Here is a 25,005-nt window from a genome sequence, read left to right as displayed (position 1 = left end):
ATACAAAGTTAATACTAATCTGTGACATATTCTTAAATAAGTTATCAAATAGTTATTATTATAAAATGTACGTTTATAATATATATATATATATTTATGTCTATGAAGAAATAACCTTAACCTCATGACGAACACTACAACATCCGCGGCATGAAATTTTCAATTGTATACTAAGGAAACTGATACTAATTCGAATATTCCTTATCATTCTATTTAAGTGTCAAACTTAAGGAGTATACTATCAAAATGCTAATCGGGACGATTTCTATAGGTTACACAGTATAAGATACAAACAAGTGTTTGTCCTGATACTATTTTAGTTGTTGAACTGGTTCGAGTCATATTGATTCATATTTTTTCATTTACATGGATCGCACTAAATCTATCCAGTGCATTTCTTTCATTCAGCTGACAAAACTTTTGAACTTCCGGTCTTTATTTCTTTGTTATGCCTTGTTCAATGACTTTGCGTTTGAGCATGATTTTTACGATTGCTTCCTCTTGACACCATTAACAAAGCACAAAGCCATTGTTTTATACAGAAGTGCTTTATACTATAGAGAATCATTTCCAATCTTCTTTTCTGCGCATGTTAAGCTTTAGTTGTTTTACAAGATAAAGAAATACGTATGAAAAGGACAATGGTAGTTCAACTGAAAATACATAACAAAAGATAAGTTATCTTGCGCATTCAATGTTGTTTTTTTTTCTTTATCATATAACAATTAAAACAATACTGAATAGGGGTGTTGTAAATGAACTCGGGTTAAAGATGTGTTTATTTATATGCTTTCCTACGGCCTATTTTCTAAACGTTAATTGTTTCGCTTTTATTCTAAGTGCAGACAGTTACATTATGACTAAATACCAATTTGGTATCTCTAGAAGTTTGGTAGAACGAAATGACATTTAGAAAATTGGTATTTCAATATTGAAACAAGAATTTGTTTGAATTACCACTTATATTTGGTACTTATATTTGCTAAGGTCGATAATGCAATAAAACATAAAGTGTTATCGTCATTGCTTCAAATTTGAAATTCATTTTCAAATGCAAACTTTTAATCAGTAAATGGTTAATTTAACTATAATAAAAACGAATTTATTTTCACGACTCACCAACCCAATCAAAATCGCGAATATTTCATTTTTCGCAATACCAGTCAGTTATGTATTCGGTAATAATGAGATATATTTGCGGCGATTTATTTTCATGATTTTTTCTTGCTCACAAAAATAGCAAAAATAAATTAGTCGCGAAAATTAATTGATTTATAGTAAAAAAGTTTTTACTTACCAAATATATTGCATATCAGGAATACTATTCCTGTCAATATAATTTTCAGAAACGAAGAACTATCCATTCTTCATTCACCTACAACAACAACAAAATTAATGAAGAACAAACATGCAATTATAAAAGAGAAGAATGTTTTTAAGTGATTCAAATTTCACAAAACCAGATTTTGCACTTTAAACTCACTAAAAGTCACAATAAATATGACACAGGCACTTTTTGCACTATTCTTGCTATTCAGTAATAAAATAGAAAATTATTACTGCATTGTGATATAAGAAAGCACACTGACCGATTGACAAGAACCATGCTGGTGTTTGACTGTACACAACAGAGAACCGTGGAAACCATCATCGATTACGAAGAAAAGTGATGAATAGCTCAGAATTAAATCTTTTGTTATAATCTGTCAAAGAATAATACATCTAGCTCTTATTTGTAGGCTGTTCCTATCTACAGCATTTTCCTGAAGTTTCTTGAAAGTCTCCCGTAATAACAGAAATAATCACTTATCAATTAGATGGCAGAATTAGTTGTTTTAATGCGTATTCCCTGCACGTCATAAATTGGAATATAAGGGTTCTTGTATTAAGTTACAAAGTGATCAATTGATCAATGCCCATATGTCTGTTATGTCCTAAACGTTTACTCAATAAAACAACTACATATTAAATCATTATAATATTTTGTTAACAATCTTTGAACATGACTCATCTACTTGTCTGAAGGAGAATATTTAAAAACAAAACAAAACAAAAAAAAAAAAAAAACAAAAAAAACAAAAAAAAAAAAAACAAAAAAAAAAAAACAAATGCGTTTTGGTTAAATTATATATATAATGTTTAACTATATTCTTATACTTCTAGCACCCATCGTCGTCCTTTCACATTTTTATATGTAATATAGTATAAAACTCCATTCTATTTACGTTGTCTAGCTGGCAACTCAAAATACTCAAAATATCTAAAAAATATTTTTATTTGTTACATAAACATCATCTAAGCGTTACTCCATTTCATAAAGTTTTCTGTCGTTGCGTAATACCATTCGTTGAAGCAACTCTTACTTAATGCATTGCGTATCTTTAATTTACAAACTTTTGCATACAGGACAACTATTACTAATTAGGCTTTCTTCCATAAACATGTCGGTAATGTAATGATTTTGTAAAAAATATTACTCCCTTCTCTTGCTTTTATACTATATTTATAACCTTTTCAAAAGAAGAAAAAATATGGTTTTATACAACTCAATCATATTACGTAATTTCAAATAAAAAATATAAATCTCTGAGGAGAGATATTTTTTCCTTATATACTACTTCAGTGACTCCAGAAACAAGAAAATGGTTTTATTAAACCCAGTCATATCACGGCACGTCAAATGGAACAAAATGAATTTAGCTTTTGAAATGTTTTGTAAATTCCATACAAACGGAAGTAATGAAAATCATGTGGCGAATGATTCCAAACGCGACATAAAAAAGTTGTACCAAGTTATTGGAAATATGCGCCATTCCAAGCATTGGAAATCATTTCATGATTTTAATTAACAATTTATTCATTTCATGATTTTAATTAACAATTTTTTCATTTAAAAAACATATTACAACCAGTGAACAATTTCTGGTCATTAGTCGGTATGTGTTCTGAGTGAACTGTATTCAGTTGCGCTTACTAAAAGAAAGTCAAGCTTTCTATATAAAAAAAAATGATCGTCAATTTGACAAAAAAAAATTGTAAGGGTGAACTTATTCATTACTCAAAGGGACTCAGCAACGCGCTATATATGTAGATGCTCTGAATCATTAATGGCTCAAAGTCGTAATGTCGGAAGTAACGTCTTTTGGAAGTGACGAATGCTGTAAGGAAATGATTGTTTGAACTTTTAACGCCGATGTAAAGCGTGTGTTCGTATGCATCGAGACAACATAACGGTGCACCATCAAACGATGAAATTTAAATTTTAATTGTACAAACTGCTATGTCCCTAATAGGCAAAGCTTTAAATCAAATTGACGTCCTATTGGATAAGATCAGTTATTACAATGTAAATGTATTTCGTCTCTATTTTCTGTTTTCACATGTACTTAAATGTTTATGCTTCTGAACTGTCCTTTTAGTAGTGGAGTCTGAGTTGCTGATTTGCTTTTGTTGCTTTGTATTATGAATTGAGCTACTTTATGTTCTTGGTTGTGTATGTCTGCTTTCCATGTCTGGTCTTTGTCCCTGGATTACATTTTTTAATTACCCTATTCCCTTGGTTCCCTTGATTACTCCTTTACTGATATGTCGGCTTTTTATAGATATTTACAAACAATTTATTCTAACAATATTTTTTATGAAATCGACCACTCTTTCTTACTTTCAACTAAAGAATACGCTACGGTTACATTCAGGCGAATTGTACGTTCGCAAAACTGACCTAGCATAATTTTGGAAAACTCAGAATAAAATATTGAAATTTTGCGGATATAGTGTTTTGATGTAGTAGAGAATTTATCGATAGACAAGTTAAATATATTTGAGGGTAACCAAGTATAATTTAAAACGAACCTTGCCGTATATTGGTTGCACCTCTACTAGGTATCAACTAGATACAGGATACATTCATTTCTGTGGTACTTAATAAAGCAAGAACTAAAAATTAAAATGCAAAAAGAAAAAAGAAAAATCAAAAAAAATCGAATATGACGTCAATTAGTATTGAAAAGATAATTTCGATTTATACTAAGAGTTTATAAAAAGTTTTTTTTTCAGTATGTTACCATAGTTTCCATTCTTTATGACAATATTCACCAATCCAATACACTTTTTAAGTAGCGGTCTTTCTAAAAACCAGACAGGAGGTGATTCATGCATGTCAAAAACTTACCAAAATTTAAATTTTATTTCTAACTCAGTAACGATAACAGAGCACAAAACCGGTCTTAGTTTGTCATTTGGTTCTTGCACTTTTGAGATAATAATTAATATACATTATGAATGAAATTAGCACATTGAAAGAGTTACCGTTCTTGAATTGGTACGATTTGGTTGATTTTAGGGTAAGATCAGTGTGTGGTTTTCTCAAAAATACAGATCTGAATATAGAAATGATTATTGTTACTCAAAAGTATAATATATGTAGACCAAAAAACCCTCATTTGTTTGTTGTTTTTTTACACCATGAATAAACATTACATTAGGCATTACATTACATTACTATTGCCTGAATTTTATATGGACTGGTACTTAAGTTCTTAAACCTCAACATTCGAGGATTGAAAAAAAAAAAACCCACATATATATCTTATTCAGAAAAAGGAACTAAACAGATCTCATTTTTACTGGCTTAGAATGCCTTATTTCAATAATTAAAAAGGTGAAATTCCAGAATTAACCATACTATATAGTACCCCTATAACAGGGGATGAAATAAACGGTTAAATAATTTCTTCGTGAAAAAATTGTTTGATACATTCTTTATCATTCAGAGATAGTTTGATCGTCTAGGGTAAGCCGATCATTTCTACCTTATTTATTGCTACAAGACTGAAGTCATCACTACAGAAGTTTTACATGGTCGTCATCATGAACTCGTGGATCGTTACTGTGTATCCATTTGTACCGTGAGAACTGATTTGTTCAACGGGTCATAGTTTTCCTTTCCTTTTTCATCTACCCTGGACTGTACTTTTCATGATGTTTCTAGAAAAGCAGAGGATGCTTACCCTACTGGTGCACCTGGTCCATGCTCCGAGTTTGTAGTGCAGTCCGAGTTGTTCATTTACTTTTGTTACTTTGTACGTACAATTTTGGTTATTTTATGTTTTTTGTTGTGTGTCTATTTTCCTCGTCTGGACTTTGTCCCTTGATTACATTCTTCTGAATAGAAAGAACAATGATAGATTGACTGATGACGGTTTGCAAATTATACGTAAAAGAATGTCTTGCTTACCAGCAACTTTATCTATCTAAGAGATAAAGATGACAAGGTTAAACATGTTTGAAAAGTTATTGAACAAACGTATATAAATAAGTAGGATTAACTTTTGTCTAATAAATTTTGTTTTGAGCAAATAAAAATTTGTTTTGAATAAAGTAGTACAATTGTATATATATTTGAAAATTTCTGGAGCAGAAGGTACCTCTCAGCGCTAGAGTGTCGATTGATATATAATAACACGTACTAACACCACAACAAGAGAAGACGAAACTGAAATTTCCGAAAAAGATTATTGTCTCTTTGAAATAAGTGTACTTTAATTACGTTGCGTATTATTATCAAGGTTTATATTATAATCTGATGTAGACAAGTTATTTCATAATTTTATTAATGGGAATTGTCATAAAAATATTTCGACGCTGTATTCTCCGTGGGTTTTTATTTTAGTTTTCTGAGATGACGTGTACATTAAATTTTCCTGATGTTCTTGATTTATATTGTATGACTTATCCTGTCGTCGTAGGAAATACATATTGACGATATTCATTTCTTTTTCGGATCAGACGCGAAGGGGTCATTATACTAGTATTAACTAAATCATTTGCTATGACGCACGAGTATATACTATACCTTGTTTAATAGTGAATTGAACTAAAAAGCGGCAACGCTGTATTGTACAGTCAAACCTCAATAAGTCGCAGTCGAAGGGATCACCCAGGAAAACTATTTGAGTTGTTCGATGTTCGAGTCATCCGAGGTTGAGTATAATCCGGAATTATAATGGTATGTTATTCACGTTATCAAAGAGTTTCTTCTAAGTTTTATTTAAGAGTATTACACGCGTCTACTAGTTAGTCTACTATATGATGAGTACAGGCATCTGGTATATAATAATAATTTCATTGATAATTTTATCTGTTAGTTCGTATAATGGCCATACTATGCTTAGAATTGTTGTTTAAAAAGATTTTGATCAAAACTTTGCGACTACTTGAACTTGAACCACCTTGTGTCATGGGCTTCGACAAAGAAAGAAAATACGATATCAGTCCAGACTACGTATTTCGTACCATTCTTTGGTGTCGTTTACTCTTTACAATAAGGGTAATTGATACGGGCAACACAATACAAAATGTAGTTACATAACAAACCATGTTTACAGAAGCAACTGAAATAAGATAGACAAGTCACAACAGCCGAATGTAATGTTTCGAATTCCGATCCATTCAGTTTTCAATCTATCAAATATACGCCAAGTTCTGAAAGAAGAATGATTTACTACCAAATTTAAAGTCTTTGACACGAATCGTCCAGCCAACGAACACAACCTTTCGAGGCAACCATAAAACTACCGAGTCTGTAATTCTGTAATTTCTTTGATTAGAGATTATCAGATTCATCGTATGTGTACTCCTATATATTACATTCTTTGTTTATTCACCGCATTTTGTACCGTCATATCTGTACCTTGAATCACATGTTCACTTGTCAGTATCATCTTGGTCACAACACTGAGCTCCAAAACCACAGGAGTTTGTATAACACGGATCTGGCGAATTATAAACTGAAAAAGAATTAAGAAACCGCTATTATTTCAAGTAACGAAAACTCTGGCGTTATGTGTTAATTGTACATACCACCTACGTTGACAACAAGACAAACGGCTAGAAGTATTGCTAACTGAAAATACATCTTGGATTTCATTACAGCCCGTACGTTGAAACTTGAAGACTACTACGATGCTAATATACATTCACTTTAGCATCATTGTATTTACATGTCAGTATTTTGAAGGTATATCTTGAATAATGTTCAATGTACTGTCAAGTTAACATTGTGAATGAATGTTTTCTTAATGTATTCAAAAATTGTTTAAGAAGGTTAATTAGAATGTTTTTACATTTCTTTATTTCTGTATATTAAAAACGTAATACCGATATTAAGCCAATCTTTAAAGAATTTAAAAGATACCCTTGTTTAAAAATTTAAAAATACGTAAAACACCGAGGCTTCATTCCTTGCATTGCATATGGTAGACCTCTCAGTGGTGGATTTGGCTTCCTCTTTCGATAGATTTGGTTATGAGTACTTCTTGTATACAACTAATATTTTGATTATGATCTTCCTATATATTTGATTTTAATGCTGCTGATGAGAGATTACTCCTTGAAACACGTGTACAGCATATCGAAATTTACAATATATAAAACTGGTATTTTTTTTGTATTTTAGAAAATTTACTCTTCGATGTGAATATTATTTTCGTTTCTAACTTATTTACAGTGTTGTCTAAAATCGTAAGATAAATGTGTTCAAGAGTACACTCGTTACTGCTCAACGTGTCGTAACAGGGAGCATTGTTTCCTCCGGTTATTCTTGTTTCATGGTGCGTCGAGGACTCATTTTTACGTATTGTTGAATAATACGTTGGGAAGGGGGGATTTTCATACCATTTGCATGAATCATAAAAAAAACTAATTTCCTTTGAAAGTTTTTGAAACTTAATATGGAGAAAAATACTAAAGCATATAAAAAAATTAAGTACAATGCCCCCACCCCCTCAAAAAAACCCCCTAAAAAAACAAGCCAAAACGTGAAAACAGAAAAAGGGATAATTCACATACACAATAGAGATAACGTAACAATAAAAAGATTATAGTTGAACGTTTCCTAACGGTCACGGTCATATTTTCATTCCATTGAGCGGCCACCTCTCTAACCTGGTCAGTGTGTCATCTGTTTATGCCCAAAACATATATTCGGAACTTTATTTAAATGTACACTTCGACCACGCAAACGTCCAAGAATTACGAACAATATTACAAGTGTTTAAATGGGGTTTCCCATAGCGAAGGAGTCAATGATTTATCGATCAGTAAGCGTGATTGATTTTGCTGATAAAACAATTACACGTGTATAGTTAAAGCAATTGTCAAGAAAGAGTTGGTTAATTAAAAATCAAAGTTTGAATTTGATTGAGACTTAATGTCCCAATCAGATGGGAAAATATTGACTCTTGTCATACGGAACGATGCCATAACAATAACTTCCTTTCTTGTACCAAACGAAATGCAGACAAAGTAGACACATGCATTCATATCTGTACGACTTTTCACTTTGACACTTTGAAAATTGTAGACTTTTACTAAACCTTCTGTGAAATGTACCTCTCTACAGAGGTAACATTTACCATTCCCCAGCGGTGAGTGCTTAATAGAGGTTGAATTCTACATACACAAATAAAGAAAAGGAAACCAAAACAGCATACAAAAAAAAGTTCGACTGAGATTTTGTTTCATCTGTAGGGTATACATGATGCTCTATTTGGAGTTATTTCTCCTTGACAATTCACCTTTTTTATAAGTGCACAAATTAACGATAAAATTCGCAAATGGTCCAACTGGGAAGCACTGCTCAATTTACTTTAAAAAAAAACCAACAAATGAGTTGTCTCTATTGAATTTGCAATTATGAAAAATTAATGCAGCATTAAGCATTATTGGAATTTTTTTGATAAATATATTTAAATGCGTAGTAACATACTTAATAGGTGCCTAATATATGAATGCGCTTATATTTAATACAACAAAAGAAAAAGAACAATAATCCCGAGGTGGGTTGTTGGTTCAATGGAAAAGTAAGGATTGTCTCTCTTATACAACAACTATGCACTATTCATGATATTGTTCTCTACTAAACGCCGCAGCCAGACCTTCCGACATTCTGAGCATAATTAGACCTGGGATAAGGGTCATAACTCTTAGAAAATCATTAGAACGTTTGTATTCGGCATTTTACATTAATCTCATGTAAGCATCAAAGTCAATTGGATTGATTTCATTCTGTTTCAAAGGAAAGCTTGAAAGGCTTTGGTGAAATTGAATGTTACAAACATATCACTGATTTCAAAAGATATGTCCCTTACCCTAGGTCTACCTCCTTAATGTACGATTCATGGACATTTTGAAACAATTTTATAATTCCAAACCGTTATACTTATTTGCAGAACATTAGGTAATAATGACCCAATGCAACTGCTTTTGGTGACTTTAATTAGTATTGTAAGAGAAAAAGAATAATTTCAGTTGTTTCTTGAAGGGCTAATTGGTTGATATTTGTTTCATAAATTTCATAACAGGGAAAAACGCAGGAGCCCACAAATACATGCACATGTACAAAAGATTTCTCAATTGATAATGTATGCCATAGCTAGTAGCCACTTTTCTGACTACTTAATGCCCCATCATTGCCTGAGAGACAGGGTTTTGGACCAAGGTTATATAAAATACGTTTGATACGCTGCCTATAACGTTTTATTTCCAAAATATATCTTCTGTGTTTTATACTTGTAGCTTGAACTTGATGCATCTTCTCCAGAGAATTCAAGACTTAATTTGAGGTTTGTGTCTTATTTGTTAAACTTGTAGTTTAATTGGTTTCAGTTTTTTTTCACTTATTTATTGTTCATATTATCTAAACCCTTTTTACGTCTGATTTTACCAGTTTTAACCGATGGCAATTTTATGCTGTCCGTGGGTATTGTATACCGGAAATAATAAACTGTCACTTAAATGGGGGGTTTAGCGCGCTATAAAAACTTGCTTAACCCACCTTTTCTATCTGAAATGTCTATACCAAGACAGGATCATTGTGATGGCTGCCAACTTACCGTTTTTTCCATGATTTCTTACATGGAATTTTCTAGAAATAGACTAGAGTTTATCGGTTCGATAACTTTGTTATAATTATTCTTCGATTATGAAAATGTGAAATTATTATAAAAAATATGTGTTATAAGTTGTCAAACTTAAACTTCAAAGTGAAGCAATTTACACACGAATGAACAATATTCTTCTGATAAAATCTTGAAATATGAAAAAAAAAAAACATAAAAAAGAAAAAAGAAACTAAAAAATAAATAAACGTAGTAGAAGAAGAATACAATAGATACTACAAGGATATATTTTTACAATTTCGGAAATCATTTCAATCTTAGTATATATCTTAATTTTGAGCATAATGAGATTAATTGCAAACTACTTACAATTCATATCAACATAAAAAATTACATCATTCACATATTTTGTAATCACTTTAAAGCCATATGTAATTCGAAAATGGGTTTAATGATACGGAAATTCTAGTATTTAAAAGGTTTTAAAAATCCACATGTCACACATACAACTTTTCGAAAAAAAAAGCCCAAGATGACGAGGCTCTTAGCCATGCTTTTGACTATGTTTTAGGCTGTTAGGAGAGACGTAAGTTATAACTTGTATATACTGTATAAAATTAAGCCAACTGATTTTCGTGACTGATTTGTTTTTTGCCTATTTAGCAAGGAAGAAAAAATCGCAGAAAATTACTCGCCACGAAAAAAAACCCTTTATTATTGAATAGATGTTAGACAAAAAAATAACGAAAAAAAAATAGCAATTGAATCGTTATCATGACAGGAGAAAATTAGTATCCGCAAAAAAGATAACTGAAAGTATTTCGTTAGTGAGTTTTTGATTTAACCGAGATGATTTTTTAATTAATCTCCAACCGATCACTGGATTTAATATTATAATGCACGTTTAATTTATGAAATATTTGTTCTGGTGTTTAATTGCAATTAAAAACCGAAACGAACATCTTTACATGTAATTTTAACATTGCCAAAAATGTGCAGAATCTTTTTCTATTAATCGCTAATTACTATTGTAATTAAACGAAGTTCGTTTATCAATTCAGTTGTGTTGTGTTGATGAGTCTATTTCTATGTATTTGACATTTTGTATATTTCTTAAATGATAAATGAAAATTTATTTGGTGAATATGTAAAAGAGACAACAACCCCCCTCCCCCCAGGGATGAAAAAATGTCAGTTCAATGCCACCCGTTGGTTTTTAATGAACGAGAAGGAAATATCACAACACAGGGCAGCTGTACCTGGCCCCAAAACACCATTATACACAGGTACAGCGAAATAGTTGCCCTTATATAGTCCAGTAACATGAAAGTAAGCTGAAAGTTAAAACGAAACAATACATACAGAGGCCAGTAATTCCTGACTTGGGACAGGCGCAAAAAATGCGACGGGGCGTGATCACAACCCTCCCCTTTTAAATCTGGCATTTTGGAAAAAAAATATCACACGATTGAACACACCTAAAAATATGTACCTTATTGAAACAGAAATAAAGAAATTGATTATACGTTACACAAATACACGAACCGAAAACTACTTGCAGTAAATTCAGTTGAAAACACTTCTTAATAAGAACGGAAAGTGTTTTCGTCGTTAGTTTCCTTTCGGTGTCTCAGTATTCATACTGACAATTATAAGTTTAAAAAGACAAAGAGAAAGGGTCACGACGAAATGTTTATATATATATATATATATATATATATATATATATATATATATATATATATATATATATATATATACGAGGAGGAATGACCCGGCCAGCGAAAGCTATATTTTTATATGGCCGAGTGGTCTAGAGCGCTGGACTTTGTGCAGGCGTTGTTGCCATAGATGTCACAGCAGTACAAGTTCGAGTCCCGCGGAGGGAACGACCTTACATTTGCATCGCAAATTTGCCAGTTTAACATCGTTGGGAATTTTTCAGACCTCTCTATATATATATATCACTGAGTAACAGAAACAGGTCTGTTTCTGTTACTCAGTGATCATCTTGAATCAGTAGAAGTATTGGAATATTAATTATTATGAAATTTTGATAATGCAGACATTTTACTGTCATATCACAGCCAATTCGCCTAAACTCGACAAATCAACAACTCTCAAACAGTCACAATACCTTTAAATATGACTTTGGCATATCATTTTCATCCTTAAACCCAAATTTCAAATATAGCTTCCAAATTTGAACGTGAATATCATTTCTCTTCTCTGAAAATCAAATTTCACTGAAGTCAGAACATTTTGGCGGGAAAAAAGGGGTAGTACAGTATAAGTCAACACATTGTTTCTGTTCATCTTAGCTTTATCTTGCTCGGCATGCTTGAATCTTGCATTGTACACTATTTCTTCATCCTGGTCATCCAGAATTTCGAGATATCGCAATATCCCTTATTTTGACATTCCCCCTTTTTGAAAGCAATTTCAAAATGACCTCCTTTAGATGCAGAACTTCAGATGGTACTCTATATGTGTGCAAAGTCTACTTGGAATCCGCCTCACGGTTTTTGAGAACTCAATCGGACAAATTCATTGATAGGTAGCCAAAAAAATGACAGAAAATAACAATACCAAAACAATAAAAAACAACAAGTTCACCACCACTTCGTGGTTTGTGACTTGATGACAATCGGATAAGTGCAGCTGTAGCCTGAATGGAATGGATATCACACTGATATTTATTAAAGAGAAACAAAATACAAATGTGATTCAACTATACTCGGCGTCACATAAATAACGTACTGTTATAATTTGAATAAAAATATTTTCTACGACTTTATTGACACCTACCTCGTTTGAATTGTCTTAAATGACTTGCTCATTCGTTTAGCCAAACGACTTCTCCCTAAACAAGTCGCTTATTAGCTTAAATCATGCGTAACAAATCCTTACGGGAAAATCCCATACTAATATCCGCTATGTTTTTTTTCTGTAGTTGCCTTTAAAACAAGTGCATGATTTTATTCCCATGGGAATACCAATGGTCTGTTAGAACACATTTTCCTTAAATTCGACAAAAGTAATGTCACCCAGAAATTCCAATATTTTAACAACACAAAAAACTTCCGTTGGAAATTTCAGGTATTATATAGACACTTTTTGTGAGTAAACACATGAGTTTGTTTGCATATATTAATTGTGGTATAAATGTTTTGTATGATGATACTCAGCCAATAAAATCTGACAAAGCGTGTCATTCTAGAGCTCTAAAAATAGAAAAATTATAGTTTCATTAATACAGATTATTGAACGTATATGTTGGCGAATGATGTTTAAAAGTAAGACAATTTCAAATTATCCATCACAGCATATGTAAGTTTAAGATTTTTTTACGCAGCACTGTGTGTTGATCGGAAGCTGTAAGCTTACAGTGTGGGTCGGTCACTTTTTAATACATGTACATGTTGGAATAGAGTGTTATATTGGAGTCCCGGACTAAAACAGAACATCCCCCCCTTAAGGCCTATATACATGTATTTTTGAAATGAACATGGAACAAATATTAAGAAAGCAATATGCTAATGGGCTGTACTGTGACATATTTTACAGGCTTAACTTAAAACCACAATTATCTGTGCACAGCTGATAACATTGTGCTTGATTTACGTTCAAATATACCATTTTTGTTAAAATAGAGATTCTATATATTAAGTTCCCAGACTTTATGAAATTTTATTTCATAGTTTTATAGGAAACAAATAGTTGGATAGCAGTCCCTCACATCAGAGGTAAATTTAAGTTTTTCAAGCATTTTTGTTTTGTTTTATTGAAAACAATAAGTATGATAGCAGGCTATCTGTTTTAGAAGATTGTACCGCAATTTAATACTTGATGTATCGATGGAATTTTCATTTCAAGCTCTTTTGAAAAATCGCGGTCTTATGCATCAATTATGATCAGGTCACTGACAAAATGAGCTCAAATGTCAATCATCATTTCTAAGAAAATCTTGCAACGTTATTGTATGATTTACGCCCCATCGTTAAATAAGACAAATCAAAAATTTTTACAACTCTTATTCCTCCTCATTCAAGAACCAATTTGCTTTTTCTAAGCAGAACTAGCTGATAGTGCCGTCTGGAGAAGATTTAATAGTTAGTAGTTTGAAATGATAGGCTGACTTTTCAAGTATTGTAAATTTACTATAAGAGAGTTAAAAAATAAATGCACATTCTGAAGTTATTTTTCATATCTTATATGTTAAAAAATATTACAACGGCAAATTTTTAAACAAGTTCATACAGGGTTCAATTTCCATCATTTTGTGAATTTGTGTTCAGTACTCCTTTGTTCAATATAAAAATCTCATTAATTGACCAAATTGGTGATGTTAATCATTGTTTACCCATAATAATAAAAATGCTATGTAAATCATATTGTTAACTTATAAGAATAACACTGAAACTGTCCATATATGCTTGTTGTCTTAGTTGCGACAAAAAGTATCAAAGTGTGTTGAGACATGGGTAGCTGGTGCTTTTTTTTTTGCAAAAAGACAATACCAATAATGCAATAAATGCACTATTTGTCATTGCCAAAGTGTAAAGTCGGTTTGAAAAGTTTTATACCATGGACTTGCAACATTTTGTCTTAACAGAAAGCTTATAACTGCTACTTATAGTTCCGTTCAGCATCCCAGGCGTAAAAAGAATGCTTTCTTAAAAAAAGTTAAACTGTTGTAAAATAAATGCGAGTAAACTCATTGAAACTTCTAGTCAGTACATACTATGTTTCGATTTCATTACTTTGGTTTCTGGTGGGGATCACTTAAGATATCGACCTATACTACCCTTGGTATACCAACATACCTTATTTTCAATGGGAATTAAGTTTGTTTCTTCTTTCTTCTTGTTACCAATGTTTTTTTTGTCTTCAATTAGTGAACTTCTAGTAGTCTTGGGTGTGTGTAAAAATATCCAATAATCATTTTGCATGAAGACTTTAAGACTCATCGTTTAAAATGTATATCTGGCACCGGAGTCAAGCGACAAGGAACAACATTCTTTGTTAATAGCTCTGCATTGAAACCAGACTTCATATGTTTTTTTTTTAAAGTAGATTGTTTTTAGCAGTAATATTAAAACCTTATATCTTTTATTCTTTTATTAAATTTGTTTTATTTGCAATGAAAAACTATATTCCTAACTTAATACGGAGTCCCCGTACATCAAAATATATTAGACATTTTCAGTAAATTCTGATTACATATAAATTAGTCTTTTTTGGTTAAAACCAAATTGATTTTTTCGGATCTTAATATGTTTTGCATTTCGAAATCGTTCAACATTTCTTCTTATACATAAGAAAACAAAATTCTCAGTTTTACACCTATAAAATATTTTGATCAATTTGTTTGTCAATTGTCTTGTTTAGTCGTTATTCTTGGATTATGTTTTTTTTTTATTATTAAAGTTTGAATCCTTCTTCTGATTTCCCATGAAACCGATGTTTATTGTTTTGAATTTCTATTCATAAGGCTAGAGGTCCTTCTTAACTTTACTCAAGTTTTGTGCCAAAATTTCATATAGCAACTTAATATCAAGTTCTTGAACGCAATCAAATATGAGATCAACTATGATTATTGTTAGAGCAGAAGGATAAGTTGATTCTAGCAGCTTGTATCTAAATCTCCTAATAAAACATTATGAATTTTTTTCTAATACATATACGTACACATTACATAGGTCATTTTGATTAGTTGATTAAAACAAAATAGTGCACATATTTTGAAGATATTTTACCTACATGCTTTATTGTGCATTCATGTTTTTATTTAATGTATCTAATAAAGAAAAAACAACAGAAAAGAGATTTTTGTTTATAAATATGCACATTCTCACGAACACCTTGACCTCTTTATATCAGGATTTTATTTTGGTCTTCTATATTCCAATTCTTTTTTTTAATACACTCATTGTTGTTAGCCATGCAAGGATTACCACAATACATGAAATATCATTGGTTTCAAACTGTTCTTGAAAGGTCAAATTACCTTTGTCAATATAAAATTGCATACTGGTACCTTCGATGCATTTAAGAGTAAATAGAAACAAACGCAATCGATTTTGATATTTAATCTTTTATTTCGTTGATTTCAGTTTGGTTATAAAGTCAAGAAATTACCCTTTACGTATTTCATATAATTTATCCTTGTAGGGAGCTGAAAGATATCATGATAATGTAAATATATACGAATTCTTAGTTATGTGTTCAGAAGTAATACATTATTAAAACAATTTTTGATGTTTGGTCTGATACATGTGACATCATATTCATCTTCAGCATATCAAAATATTTAGTCAGTTCTGGGAGTCATGGCGCCAACGATGACCCCAGGCATGACTGTAACATTTCTATGTGGAATTCTACCGAATGGAAGTGATATTACAAATATAACAATGACATTGAATTAGTTTGTCTGGTATTTTAAGACTAACATGTTATCAGGATCTACCGAGACCTCAAGGCTTAGATTTGATCGCGCAACGCGTAGCAAAGGTACAGAGGTGGTAGTCGTATTCCAAACCATTTACTGAATTCCTTTGTCCATGTTAAATATGATTTTCTGTCTTAAAACTGCATTTACCTTTTGTTTATATTGCATCGTACGACTAGTCAGTATTTCGATTCGATAAGAGTTATGCTTTGGTCATTCATGATTTGGAGTTTACAAATTCATTTCATACTCTTTGAGCATCATTTTCAGAACGTATTTTAGATAAAAAGCTTTGAGAGAATTGTTGGCGATTCTGTTTGTCATATGGCAATATAAGGTCGGTTACTCGCCCACCCCAAAAAAATAAAATTCGTTCATAGCTGAGGTTCATTGATCTTTATTTAGGCCGACCAACCGGTCCATATATTGTAATTTGATCTGAGGCATCATGTACTTTTTGATATATTATACTTTATATATAGTCTTACCCTAACTAAAATCATACATACATAGTAACAAAAGGAAATGAGAAACTTGGACTCCACTAAAAACTGGGAGCATGGACCAGGTGCACCGGTAGGGTAAGCGTCCGCTGCTTTTCTAGAAACATCCGCCGAGTTACTCATAAAAAGTCAAGTCCGGGGTAGACAAACGAGGTAAGGAAAATTATGACCCGTTGAATAAATCAGTTTTCATGGTGCAGATGGATACTTCTGTAGTGATGATCTCAATCTTGTAGCAACATAACCCTGTTCTAGAAGCCTATTTGTTGGAGTTCTAGCGCAATACAAAAAGTTTGCGTAGTTTCGTCAAGCTCTGGCATAACGTATGAGTTGCGATATGAACACTCCATATGCAGATGCTGAAGGGATGTTGCCACAGATGAAAGGAAAGTCGACAATTCTTAATGAAAAATATCACGTTTGTCGTAAAGTTCGGCCAATAGTTTACCTTTATCACCGATTTCTAAGTGTAGATCAAGATATGATGCTGAATTCACAGTGCCTGTAGTATCCTTTATCTCAAGTTCTTAAATTAGGAATGTTTAAAGATAACACGTCATCTATATAGCGGAAACTGAGATTAAAGGATCTAGACACATGTTTACAGTGTATTCATATAAATCCCACGTTTAGTAAGAACTTCAGAGGAGTTTAAGAAAGTCTCTTCCGTACTTTAACTGCATTTAGAGTAGTAAATTAAATGGAAATTTATGAAAAGACTGACCCTAGTATCACAAAATCTGTAAGACTACCTATATCTAAGAAAATTCTTTACTGTTTTCAAAACGTGACCAATTTCAACAACTTTGGTTGGAGTTATTTAGGAATTTAAGAATATGGTCAGATTTAAGTTATTTTTAAATTTCATGGCACCATTGCGAATCCTTAACACAAAACAAGCGTACTTCAACCCAGTACTTAAAACAGAAAACTTACAACGGTCTTCTTCAGCCATTTTCATTTTGCCCTTATAACTATGAATCATGGCTGACGGTCTTTTTCAATTTTCAAAGAACGGTAACAAAAAGGAACACCACCCAGGAACAACAACTAAATAACGAAAACAGACACATATAACAAATAACATGAAAGAATTAAAATAACACGCATATAAGACAAAAGCAAATGTGCATCCTTCCAGTAATAACATAATATCATCAAGATTACCATTAAGGGTAGGCATAATCTGCTTTTCTAAAAAATCCGCGATATTTACTGTGTAAATTCAAACAAATTTGTTAGTTTTCAAGCTTTTACTACCCCGCAAGTATAATTACGGTATATACGTGAGTTTTGACATATTTTAACTAAGCAGTGAAATTATGTGCATTGTTTTAATTTACTGTTAAAAGAAAAGCTCTATAAGAAATTTCGAATGCTTCTAATAATCCTGCAAAGATTAATTTAAGTTACTTGTATACAAATAATTTGATTATTTCAAGCGTTATATAATGAAACCTGTCTTAATCGATCCCTTTTCGTATTTAATAGTTCGTCAGGTTTAGACAGGTCACCAGTGTTCAGTTTACCAAAGTTGAAAATGCATTTACATTGATATCAAGAATTTTTTAAAAATGAGTTTAGTTTGAACAGGTTTTCGGATTATTCAGGGTTCAGTTTACACAGGTTTCACTGTATTTGTAATTTGAGTCGATCCAAAACATACTGTAGACATCAAAATTAAGTACAATTACGTGTATCACCTGTTTCTTGAAAGTTCAAATGTGATGTATAAATAACACAATAAAAGTCACAAAAGCTGCACTATGTATTTAAAAAAGATATGTATTATGTTAAATGGGGAAATTATAAAAAATGGTAAGTTATTTTTATACTTTTATTATTAACATGTGGAATTCAACTATAACAATGTTACGGCTTATTAGTCAAATATAAAATAATTCAAAGAGAAGGAATCGTAAATGAATTAGCACAAAACTTCTTAAACATTGTAATAATAATGACATTAAATAAAGTACGCATCAACTGAAAATAAGAGGTACTAAAACGCTATAATTTTTGTACTATAAAAGATTATTGTATTTTAGATTCTTTCTGAAATTCATGCTTTTCATGAATGACGAGTAATCAAGGACACCAAGAACAAAAACGTATAACGATTTGTTATAGTTAACATGTTTGGTGCCTATTAAAACATGCATGGAGAAACGTGTTTATTTTTCAGTATAAAAATAAAAATCATCTGAAGAGTTTGTGATAAATTCAAAGCCATGTATAATTCGGAAAGTGGTTAATAATACGGGAATTTTTAAAGGGTTTAAACATTCACATATCACTCTGCAGTTTCCTAAAGAAACCAAGATGTTGAAGCTCTTAGCCGAACTTTTGACTATGCTTCACGCTGTTCAAAGTTCTCTTGATTAGTCCTTCCCTCTGAATGAATTCCTCATCATTACAATTTGTCAAACAAATAGTTGGTATACTTTTAATTTAGTGGAGTCAATTATAAACAATTTTCTTTGTATAAATTTGATTTTTGATTTTTGAGAAAATTAAGGCAGATATACCTATTAGATAGTTAAGCAATTGATAATAATATTATAGTTATATAACGCATTTATTGTAAATGTAAACAGCTGACGCAAGCCATGCATAATTTCTTCTAATCAAATCGTCATGCGTGCAATATCACAAGATATGTGTGTGTCAGAAATACACTGTTAAAATGGAAACTTTAAAACACATTTAATTTATGATATATTTGTTGTAAAGTGTTAAAACAAAGAAATTGTAATGATAACCATACTGAAAATTTCAATTTATTGTCAGTCTAGTGTGTGTGTGTGTGTGTGTGTGTGTGTGTGTGTGTGTGTGTGTGTGTTGAAGTCATATTGATATATATCAAAAATAATAAATTTACAAGGATGATTCTAGAACATTTAGACCCATTTGAAAAATAAGAAACATTTGTTCTTTAAAGCACAGCGTACATGGATCTCTTTAGAAGCAACCCTTGTGGGAACCAAAGTACTTGCCACAGCAGTGGCAAAACATATAAATGTGAATGTCCAATGAACTACATAAATGATGGTAATGACTGCGGTGTGTAACTTTAAAAGAAAAGAAAGGTAAGCGCTATACCAAATTACCTGTATTTACAGCACATGTAATCAAGTTCTTCAAATGATAAAGTGTGTCTTACCTTTAATAAATGAATGAGACCTTGGAGAAAACTAGTAAATTTGAGTAATCTGCGCAGTCCACTTTCTAAGTTAACAGGCTCATTAGAAATTTTTATGCAAGATGAGACTTTCCGTATTCAATGAGGATCTTTATTGTAATAGAATGGAATTCCTACCATTTCACTTCGTTTAAGTGTAAATTAAGAAGTGAAAAAAAAAATATGTAGACAAAAGACAATGTTTGTTGATTTTGTTTGATTCCGCGGCTTTTTTTCTTTCAATTTCGCCTGAACAGATATTAGTATGCGCATTTTAAGTCTTCACTTTTATTTTTGAATTTTGCCTGATTATCATTTATTGTTGAATTTACAGCAATAAGGCAACCCTTGTGGAAACTATGGAACATGTGATCATAATGGCACAAATCATTGGTGCAAATGTGCGGCCGGTTACCAAGGGAAACCGTGTTTAACATTCACACTTTCAAATTCTCATCTAATCAATGATAATAAATATGTTTATTCATTGCACCGACTGTACATTTTAACAACTGAAAGCATATATACAAGACAGAGTAAATAATATGTTATTAAATTACGGACAAGAAAAGTTGAAAAGATAAAAAAAAAGTCAGATGAAGTGAATAAATAAAATAAATTGCGAATCAAATTCGATTTGAAAAGTTTAAAATTTGTCTCTACAAATATATATTGACACTGTATAGAAGTATTTTAGAGAGAATAAACTATATTAATTAAACCTCGTTTCAGTACGAATCCAAGATTATGGCTATTATGACAGTGTTGGTAAATAAAAACAAACTGTAAAATAATGAAGACATTTATTTCAATACAGTTGTGTATTTGATTGAAATAAAAGACTGTCACAGATTAATTTCTTTGTTTGTTACTTTACATGTTTTTTAACATTCAAACATTATGATTAGATATATATGTAATGAAATATAAGCAAAAAAAAAACCAAAAAAAAAAAAAACAAACCCCGGAGCGTCAAAAACAATTCAAATACATAAAATTCCCATTATCAGGATAGCAGGCTATCGATTTTTGAGAATTTAATGCTCTGGATTATAATAATACTAAATTATACATCGATGGAAAGCTTATTTCTAACTCTATCGAAATATGGATGTCGTACACATCGATTGTGGTTACGTCTCTAGCAAAGTGGGTTAAATTTCAATCAAGGTTTTTAAGAAAAAAAATCATTTTTGTATAACTAACTTCCCTTTACTAGTAAAAAATCCAAACCCTTTACATCAGATCAGCTCAAATTCCATCTTCTATAAGAATCAATAGCTACGTTTAAGAAAAAACTTGCAAATAGTGCCGTCTTCAGTCGTTGTTGGTAAACATTTTTTGCAGTCCGAAATGAAAGACCGACCTTGACCTTTGAGGTATCTAAATTTAAAATTAGAAAGTAAATATTTAAAAACACATTCTTAAATTACTTTTAATATCTAACATTTGCAGTAAAATATCGAATTTTCTATTTAAAAAGCTGCTTCGAAAGTGTCATTTCTCCATTAGTTCAAAAACAAGTTCCCATTTGGTCCATTTTGTGAATACTTCGTATATTTACAAAGATAATCATATAATACTAAACAAAACTGTCAAGGTTTCAGTATCGTATTAATTTTCCCATAGACTTCTAAAGTGAAGTGCATATTTTTAGGATTTAAAAAAAAAATATGTAAATTGATTTAATAAAACTTTCACTTATATAGTATTTCTAAGGACATGTGAGAAAATAATTTCCCGCAAAGAAAATAGGGTGAGTCTACGAAGATCGGACAGAAAAGTAGTCTTGAACTATAAATAGCCATTTTCTCTACTTTCACTTTCGTTTTGCACTCATCAAACCAACCTTTTCAGTGGAACATTTTTATGTTATTATATTAGATTTTCTTTTAAAAAAGTTTGTCGTCTTATAGTATGATGTTTGCTCTATTTCATGAGCATTGTTCATATCTTTTGACAAAACATTAGTTTGTAAAGAAGCAAAAAGAAAATGCACTATATTTTTATAGCATCCATGTTTTGACGTACATCCGCTCAGGGAAATGCAATGCGATACTGGTACCTTTAGTACGCCAAAGTTTTCTACAACCTTCTTAGTTCTTGACAAATTTTGTAATAAACATGGAATATTACTAACTTTAAACTGAACCTGCCTATACTTTCTTGTTGTACTGGCTACAAAGTAAACTATCAGGTTGTTGAGAACCAGAATTAAAGTATGTATTAATTTTGAAAAAAGACAATACCAATAATGCAATAAATGCAGTTCAAAGAAAATAACAGAAGAAAAACACTAAATGTTATTGGCCAAAGTTGATTTTATTGCACATAACAAACCAGTGCATTTTTTTGTATTCTAACTGATTTAGGATTAGTTATTTTGTCTCCACATCGTCTTATACATGCCAGTGCAAGCCAAAAGAAAGAAACAAAAGAGTTTCATTTAACTTTAAAGTGGAACAAGGTTTTTGTATGGTCATGAAATACGACAAAAACTGCACCACCAAAACACATTTTTCGACCATTTTTATTATTTGAGTCAGCAATAATTATTTTGTCGTTTGAAAAGCTTATTAGCCACTGATTTTGAACACTATTTAAAAAAAAAACATAACTATTACTGTTAATACATGGGTGCCGAAAGAATTGATTCTTAATAGAGTTAAGCTGTCGTAAATTGAAAATTAAAACTATTGACAGGTACAGGCACCCTTCATACAGACCTGTTATGGACATAAAATTTGTGACTGGATACCTGGATAGCTTTTGATTTGAAGCCTGTCAGGTTATAAAAAATAGTTGGCGGAAAAGAGAGGATATTTCAATTTCATTGCACCGTCCTCTTGGTAGGATAGCATTTACGATAGCGATTTAATCTACCGCTTCGTATACCAAACTGCCATAGTTCATATTCGAATAGTTTTATTTTTAACCTTACATGTTTTTTTATGTTATTCGTTTCAAAGAATTTAAAGCAAAATATGGTATTTTGTGGAGCCTTGTGTGTTTGTGAATACATTCAAACATAAGTAATATAGATATAAATACTTGTTGCTTGGGAATGAGTTAACATGATAAAAGTTATATTTAAACATTTAAATGTTGTCAATCTAAATCCAAGTTATTTTTGCTCTGTTCAGTTTATGTTACATTTGAGTCTTAATGTAAAGCAAAATGCCGTTTGCTACATGTATCGATCGACCAAGACTCCTATTTTTGTTTATAGGTTTTATAATGAGATAAGATTCGGAATTATGGTATGTTTATACAGTTATAATTGCAATTAAAAATTTGCACGATATCACTTTAGCCCTAATTTAATATATATGGGGTCCTAGAGGTACCAAAATGTATTGTAGCGAAAGGGTGGTTCCCAGGGAAACGTATAAACACAGTATCATAACATCAATTTTCTTCCTAGACCATCAACATGGTACCGGGTTGGAGTCGGATATTCCAAATTAATTGGAACTCTGCATATGACTTGACACACTATTTGTGAATTCCTTGTTTTGTGATGACAAAAAATATTGTGGGTCAAGGGAGAAATGTTTAATCGGATCTATACAATTAATGCGATTGCAATCTTTCAGTGTACGACATTTCTAATTTGAAAGTAGAATGATTTTCCTAAAAAATGATATCAGATATAGCCGTATTATATTTTGGTGTATTAAACTTCCTTATTTGAAGACTCTTTAAACATCTGCTATCCTACTCTATTGCATGTCCTGAATTTGAAAGCAGTAAACAAAGACGAACAAAATACGTAATGTGGCGAACAAAAAGAAGAAAAAAATAAATATTTGAGCTCATGCATTAAAAAATCAAACTTTCAAAAAAAGGTACGTTACGTGTCATAATAGAGCTTCAAAAATATAACCTTTAGTAGGCGAGCGCCAATTTGTAAAATGGCCTCCCGTTAAGGTTTTTAATGCACCTACCTAAAACATGGCTAATTTTGGTATGGATTGAAAGAAAAGTCATCATATCCTAAGATTTGATTGGTCGTAAACATTTCCCGTGGTCACGTTTCTTAAAAATCTCGCGAGATCAAAGATATGTCGAAAAGCTTGTAATTATACAGTGAGATTTATTTCAATATATTTTTAAACTTTTGATGCTGAATTATTTCTTCTCTTAATACAAAGATAGAACATTGTCATAAAAAGGAGAAAATCTTGATAAAACAATGTAATCAAATGCAACGACATTATTGTCGACCCCCCTTAAAACAGCACAGAAAACATTATATTACTTTAGATTTCTTATCAAAATAACCTTTTGAACTTTCATAAATCTTTTTAAATCTTATTTCGAATACATTTAAGCGATTTATGCACTTAATGAAGATCAATGATGCGACTAAATGTTTTTACTAGCCTTTAAGATAAATAGCAGTGGAGCTGTCTTCCGGATTGTTTTTGTGTTTATCCCGGCCTCTTTTAATTCATTGTATACGATTAAAGACCTTTCCAAAGATATATAGCATAGCCGTGTGTTAGGCAGGTGCATCAAAAACCTCGAAATCCCTCGCCTATATAGTAAATACCCTCCATGAATGTACGTTTTAATACATGTTATAAAAAAGTACGACCATTAGAAAAAACGTATTTTTTGAACTGTTCCTTCATGGTAGATGTAAATTTAAGTTTCTTCACGAAGCACTGTGTTTTGATCGGAATTGGCTAGCTTACATGATCAGGTCACTTTTAAATACATGTACAAGTTTGAATAAAAAGTGAAAGAACCCCGGACTCTTTCAGAATATTATTTTTCAACTTTCATGATTATATCAATATAATCGTTAATGAGTTGCAAATAAAGATAAAAAAATGTAGTATGTTCGTGGACTGTGCTGTAACACATCATGCAGACTTAATATAGTGGACCGTACCGCACCAATAAGTTGTTTTTGATTACAAAGTTAGTTACTGCAATGACTTACGTTTGTAATAATTATAT

The 25,005-nt window shown here is 31.3% G+C and overlaps 1 long non-coding RNA gene across 1 annotated transcript; it reads left to right on the top strand.

Annotated features, from left to right (window-relative positions):
* The first annotated feature begins 10,408 nt into the window (after positions 1-10,408).
* LOC148612689 (uncharacterized) lies at positions 10,409-20,893 on the top strand. The gene is made up of 3 exons (XR_015923944.1): positions 10,409-10,485; positions 19,798-19,945; positions 20,372-20,893. It is a non-coding gene; the product is annotated as an uncharacterized LOC148612689 (long non-coding RNA).
* Positions 20,894-25,005: the final 4,112 nt, after the last annotated feature.

The sequence above is a fragment of the Perna viridis genome, chromosome 7, assembly GCF_037379345.1.
Source record: "Perna viridis isolate PV_CMFRI_1.1 ecotype Kerala chromosome 7, ASM3737934v1, whole genome shotgun sequence".
Lineage (NCBI taxonomy): Eukaryota > Metazoa > Mollusca > Bivalvia > Mytilida > Mytilidae > Perna > Perna viridis.
This window is presented reverse-complemented; position numbering and strand designations above follow the sequence as displayed.